A 6,681-nucleotide genomic window follows, 5' to 3' on the forward strand; every position below is an offset into this window, starting at 1 on the left:
GAAAAACGGGGTACTTGGGAGCTAAGCTTATACCATTTGTCAAACCATCCCCCCCTAATGTGTCATGTAGTTTTGTACGTTGGTGCCATTTAGATACACCTGCCATTTAGATACATTTAGAGAACTGCATCCAAAAATTCAGAGAGGTTCAGATAACCGTGTTCACTTAATGGTTTAGGAAATACAGCATAAGTAGGTTTGCATTAAAATACAAGCCAAACTCATTTCTCCCACCATCCTTAATACCATTTTTATATATGCTCCCAGAAACCCATCGCCAGCGTGCTAAACCCAAAGACCTTTTGATGCTCAGCCTTCCCTGCGTTTATCTCATCTGACTCTTCCCTCTACCCTCAACTTTGCTGCCCTCAAACATTCTCCTATTGTTCATGTTAATTAGCTGACGTGGATCCCAGACAAGGACAAAACACACTCCAGAGATCTTAGAAGATAATGTTATCTGGCACCTTCAACAGAAATGCTGGCAATTAGAGAGAGGTTCCCTTTTCCTCCCTCCTTCCCCTTGAGCCCATTAAAGTATCACGAAGCTGAATAACTCTAATCAGAACAAAACTAGTAATTAATATAGTAAGTAAGCCGCCTATTATCTGTGTGTTTAATGGGCAGGTGCTGGAGCAGATGTAGTTGACTGCATCCTCGTTGCTATGGAAACCCAAGCATCCACTGCACAGATAAAGCACGCATCCTGGTCTAGGAAGCATCACCCGCTTGGTAGTGGGTTTGGGGCGGGGGGAGTGGAATCCAGCACAGATCATTTGCCTTTAAGTGGAAGTGGCATCTGTCAAGCTCCTCAGGTCCACAAAAAGTAGGGATCAGTACTTTCAGAGGTCCAGTGAATTTCAACTGGGGGCTTTGAAGCCTTCCAGCTTGCTTGCCATCTCTACATCTTGTGAGAGCAAGTTCCATTGTTTGGATCTGTGCTGGGTAAAAAGGTGTTTTCCGAAAACATTTCTTTTAAAAAAAAAGAAAAAGAAAACCACACCCACGCTCTCCTAACAGAGATCAGGCTGTTCATTAATATAAACGATTCTCATTCATTCATATCAAGTATCCAAGTGCCCAGCATTATAATGTCCCAGGGACAGCACAAAATTGTTCTTGTTGCTTTTAAGCCATCACCAATGGTAATTCCCAGGAAGCAGTACAGTACAAGCCACGCTGTTTGGTATAATCATATCTGCAAATATGCTTTAGAAAGTTTGTGCAGTAAACTAGGGGCCTTGCTTCCACAGGAGGCAGTGATGGCCTCCAACTTACCTCAGAGTTGGGGCAAACCATTGAATTGACTGCCCATAATATTGTTATAGATTTGCAGAGGGCTCCCGTGAACCCTAAAAATGAATATATTGTAAGATTTTAGTTACAGGTAGGTAGCCGTGTTGGTCTGACGCAGTCAAAATGAAATATACTCGGAGTCGAGAGTGAACTTCATGCTCTTTATTCAGCTCATAGTCATCAAGGAGAAGAAGAGAAGAATGCCCTTTTCCCAAAACCATCTGCTTATATACATTATTTACACAATGGGCCTTGCGTGATTGGCTACTTCAGGGCTACACCTGTGGGCCAATCAGTTTGTGGATTGACTTCTGCCAGCAGCCTGATTGGCTGCTCCTGCAGGCCAATCAGTTTGTGGATTGACTTCTGCCAGCAGCCTGATTGGCTGCTCCTGCAGGCCAATCCGGTTGCAGATTCACTTCCACCTGGAGTTGGATTGGGTGGCTCCTGCGGACCAATCAGACTGCTGATTCTAGATCCTAGTGTTCTATGATTCAGCTCAGTACATAACACAAAACAAAATAAAAAAATCCTTCCAGTAGCACCTTAGAGACCAACTAAGTTTGTCATAGGTATGAGCTTTCGTGTGCATGCACACTTCTTCAGATACACAAGATTTTGGTTATTTGGGATGTGAAAGGAGAAATGCAAAAAGAATTCCTGAGCTAGCCTATGCAAAATGAACTGGCCTATCTGGGGCCATTAAGAAACAATGCAGGGCCATTGGCACCCATTTGCATACAATAAAACTGTCCTCCCCCCTGCCTTCAGGTGTGAACAGAGACTAGGGATTTAGTAGGTTGCAAGGGTAAACTGGGTGTGAGGTGACATGAAAAGAGAGTTTTTAGCAGGGTGTTCTGGGAAGTAGGAGGAGGAAGAAAGACTGGGATCCATCTTGGGTAGGCTGGCTGAAGGCTGGCTGCACTGCTGTGGAGGACCAGCCCCTCTTGAAATGACCATGCTATACGATCTGGACTCCCTCCATGCAGACTGAAGGTGTAAACAGGTGAATGAATCATATTTCTTAAAGCTGTGGCAGTCTCTGCCATGTCTCAGTTCTCCAAGGGAACATTGACCCATGGTGAGTGCCTGGAACCCCCAGGGATCTTGCAGAGAGTGGAGATGGCACTCGGCTTTTGTAACAATACCCTGCAGTATGCCAAGCAGCCCAATCTGAACCAGCTACTCTCCCAGACTCTGGGCTCAGTCCCACTTCTGCTTTCCCCACTGCTTTCCTCTGGGGGAAACCTATCCATTGCCACCGAGACGGAGCAAACATCCATCAGGTTTTCTCTGGATTGACTTTTGCTTCCATTTAGCACTAAAGAGCGGGTTTCCCCGGGGGAAGCAGTGTGACCAAGGCAAAACCACTTGGACCCATGCTGTCTAGGTGGATGAGCCCCAACTGTTTGCTTCCCAAGAAACCTTGTTACATCCAAGAGGCTAGCCAGCCAAATAGCAAGACTCCACTGCATCAATACCCCTGGAATGAAAGGACATATATTAAGGTGAAGCACTGCCTCAATTATCTCTACAGTAATTCTTTTGTGTGGCTTTGGCAGCGCATGTTGCCGATGCAGCTTTGTGGTGGCTGGAGGAGATGGATGGCAGCTCTTCCCAAAGGATGCGTGCCCATAAACAACCAGCCCAGCTATTAAAAGGAAGCATGTTTCTTAGAGATCGCTTGTCTTCTCCCCTGCACTCAGTGCATTTTGCTTTGTTTCATTAAAAGGGATGCTATCCAACCCGTGTCCGCACAAAGCAACAAACCTCACCCAGTATATCTCCCCCTCCTCCCATTCCTGCATTTTTTCTGACCCCCCCCCCCCAAACACACACACACAGATCCTCACCAAATGTGTGGACTCCAAAATACCAAGCTGAATGACAGCCTCATCATTCAAGCAGTGTATGCAGATGGTTGACATTCTGAAAGGATACAACTTGAAGCCTCTCTGTATTATCTTGGGATTTAAAAGATCTTACTCAAGGGTAGTCAGATCGCTTCAGCTAAATGCACTGCAATGCAGTGGGATGTTGATGTGAAAAGCTGGCAGTCTTAACCTTTGAGAACAAGGAACGAAAACATGATTTCCAGTCATTTTATTCATTTATTTGCAAGATTCATATCCTGCCCCTGCCCCTCCCTCGCTAAGCAATCCCAAACCATTTCATTCATAATGCATGTCCGGTCTGGTTCTTAGGAGTGAAATGGGTGTGTCGCTTTCCCACGCTGCACACCAACTTTATATCAGAAGGGGGTGATGATGTTAATTGTCATGGCGCTATTGTCCTTCTCTGACCTTGAATTTGTTATTGAAGACTGAAACACACACACCATTCAAGGCATATGTGAGAAGGGACACAAGGACTCACAGACAGGAATGGAGAGGAAATCGGATTCCATCGGATTCCAAGGTGAACTTACCTAATTTGCACTTTCTTTAAAAAAAAAAGCATGTGAACCAAAAAACAGTCATCCTCCGAAATTCATTTGTAAAAACTTGCTTCCTTTGTGTGGTGGCACCTACACTTTGGAACTCCCTGCCTATTGAGATCAAGCAGGTGTCTTCACTATACTCTTTTTGGCACCTGCTGAAAAGGAGTTCCGAAGCACAGCTGCTGCCTCATTGGAGGATCAACTCCTTGCAAAGGGGTTTTTCAAACCCCCTTAAGTGTTACAGTTGGACAAATTTCACAACGGCAGAATTTGGGAGCCAGCCAGACAAAACTCAAAGCACCCCTGAAAATCCTCAAGCCAAGCCTGATGTAGAAGTCCCACCCACCTTAGGAAAGCCCTGAAAACCATCTGACATTTGCTGAACATGCGATTAGAATACTCAGAAAAACCGGGGGAAAACCGGAATACCTTTTATTGAGCATTATACCAGACAATATGCCAGATAATAGGAAAAAATAAATTTTTATACGCATGTGCAGCAGCAAGACTACTGATTGCTCAGAAATGGAGGAAGAAGGAATTGCCCACCATTCAGGAATGGCAATTAAAATTAATTGAATTTATGAATTTAGAGAGAATGACGGCAGCAATTAGAAATACCTCTAAACAGAAATCCAAATTGGAATGGGGGTTTGTGGAAGAATATTTTTTAAAAATTGATATAAAAACTGAGTTGATGATTTGTTTAAATTAGATTGTCACGAGGAAAATAAAATTTGAAAACCATGAAAGGTAAAGTAGTGCTACAAACCATAAATGAAAGCAACACAAGTTAAAAATGAATTAAAAAAATAAGCGATGTGAAGTGACTGAGAAGTTAATTTTCCTTTTAATAGAATTGTACATTGGAATCAGTTGTATACCAAGACCTACACAAATGTTGTAATTTTTATGGTGTTGTATTTTACTGAATTTAAATAAAGAATACTCAGGAAATGCATGGCTCCTCCTTTCCCTTGCTTATTACCCCCTTGCTTTTCCCATGCAGAAAAGAAGTCCTAACCTGGAGGTTTTCCTATTTGGTATGTGTACAGTCTGGAAAAAGTAGGAAAAAAAGAGGAAAGGGGATTTCCTTTTTCCTTTTGCAAACTCGAGAATGTGATGTAAAACTTAAGCAGAAGCAAAGCTAATAAATATGGAGAAGTGAACATTTTAGCAGGCAGGGTTTCAAGCCCCATCATAGCATAGTACTGATGTTGGGTACTCATAACACAATTGAAATATCTTTTGAGAAAACACCGTCAAAGTGCAATAATAATGCTGGTTGACAATAGCAAAATGTGTCTCTCTGCGCAATTGAATCAATTACACCTTGATTAGGGACCCAGGTGGCTCTGTGGGTTAAACCACTGAACCTAGGGCTTGCTGATCAGAAGGTCAGCGGTTCAAATCCTTGTGACGGGGTGAGCTCCCGTTGCTTGGTCCCAGCTCCTGCCAACCTAGCAGTTCGAAAGCACGTCAAAGTGCAAGTAGATAAATAGGTACCGCTACAGCGGGAAGGTAAACGGCGTTTCCGTGTGCTGCTCTGGTTCACCAGAAGTGGCTTTGTCATGCTGGCCACATGACCTGGAAGCTATACGCCGGCTCCCTCGGCCAATAATGCGAGATGAGCGCGCAACCCCAGAGTCGGTCACGACTGGACCTAATGGTCAGGGGTCCCTTTACCTTTACCTTACACCTTGATTATTGCTCAGATCTTTTGCTACCTTATTTTGAACGTTGTGTTGGAAAATGAAATAACCCTGTCTTAAGTGAAGGGACATTGTGGGGGAGGGGGGCATGGAAATCTCTGTGCACAAATTTCAATACAAGATTTTCCTGAAGCTCGGTATCTATTTCTCAACAGATGGAAATCTTTCCTCCTCATCACACCTCAAAAAAAAAATAGAATAGAAATAAACGAAACCTAATTTTATAAGCACAGCAAGATCATTTTCATTTCTCTGTGAAACTTTGTTTTGCAGAGATATTTCAAAGACCCCTCTTGGCCTGAGAAGACTAGTTTTGAAGAGAGCAAAGAGCACTAATCAAAAAGTGAAGCAGAAGGGAGTTTTCAAGCCCATCAAAATAAAAGATTGAAGTGAGGGAACAGACGTGATTCTGGGTGCTTTCCTTGAAAAATAAGCTTGGGAGACGTTCTATGAGACGCGGTTACGTCTACACAACGCCCTCGCGTTTGATTGCCATCTGGCAACACAGAGATATCAGCTGCTATTACCTACGCAACAAGCATTGCTTGGGGATGCTAAAATTGACCTTTCAAGAAGAGAAGCCTCCCATTTGGGAGATGACAGGAGGATGGAAAATTGCCCTTGCATCAAGTGTCGTGGTTACTGGTAATGTAGTGTGAGCCTTTGTGGAAAAGACTTGCTTTTGGGGTGCCTTTTTATGGCTGTCACAGGAAAACTAGGGCTGGAGTCACATAGGGCCTATGTCTGGTTACCTTCTAGTTTCCCACTGTGTTGGATGTTTGCATATGGTAGGTTCATGCTACAGCAAAAGTGGGGGAGTGGACTTGGGATTTTTTAATGCACAGTTGGACACCCTGAAGCTCTCAAGATGAACTCCAACTTCCCTCAGCCCATCAGAGTCTTGAGGATTTATTTATTTTGTACTCAGGCTTTTGTATTGTTTCCAATGCTCAGAAGGGGGGGGGGGTGAAGAGCCTAGTTCTGCCCTGATAAATACAAAATAAATAAGAGAACATTTTGGAGGTGAAGTGGAAGTAGAGGAGAGATGGAGAGAGAGAGGTTGCTTTCGTCTACTTTGAGGTTGAAAGTATCCTTCACACATATCTGCATTCCTTGAATCCATTTCCAACCCACTTTTTATTGGTCTACAGATTATGGAGCGTTGCAGCATAATCTCTGCCCTCCTGAGAACTAAGGCCTTGGCCCACCTTAATAAACAGCCTACCCTGATGC

General features: G+C 43.7%; 1 long non-coding RNA gene across 1 annotated transcript in view; it reads left to right on the forward strand.

Moving 5' to 3' along the window:
* The window catches only part of LOC148686398 (uncharacterized), a 50,048-nt gene extending 45,364 nt beyond the window's left edge, over positions 1-4,684 (forward strand). The window contains exon 6 of the long non-coding RNA XR_015949180.1: positions 628-4,684. This is a non-coding gene — a long non-coding RNA (uncharacterized LOC148686398). The remainder of the gene's footprint in view (positions 1-627) is intronic.
* The last annotated feature ends 1,997 nt before the right edge of the window (positions 4,685-6,681 follow it).

This window comes from Zootoca vivipara, chromosome 3, assembly GCF_965207765.1.
Source record: "Zootoca vivipara chromosome 3, rZooViv2.hap1.1, whole genome shotgun sequence".
In the NCBI taxonomy this organism is placed as follows: Eukaryota; Metazoa; Chordata; class Lepidosauria; order Squamata; family Lacertidae; genus Zootoca; species Zootoca vivipara.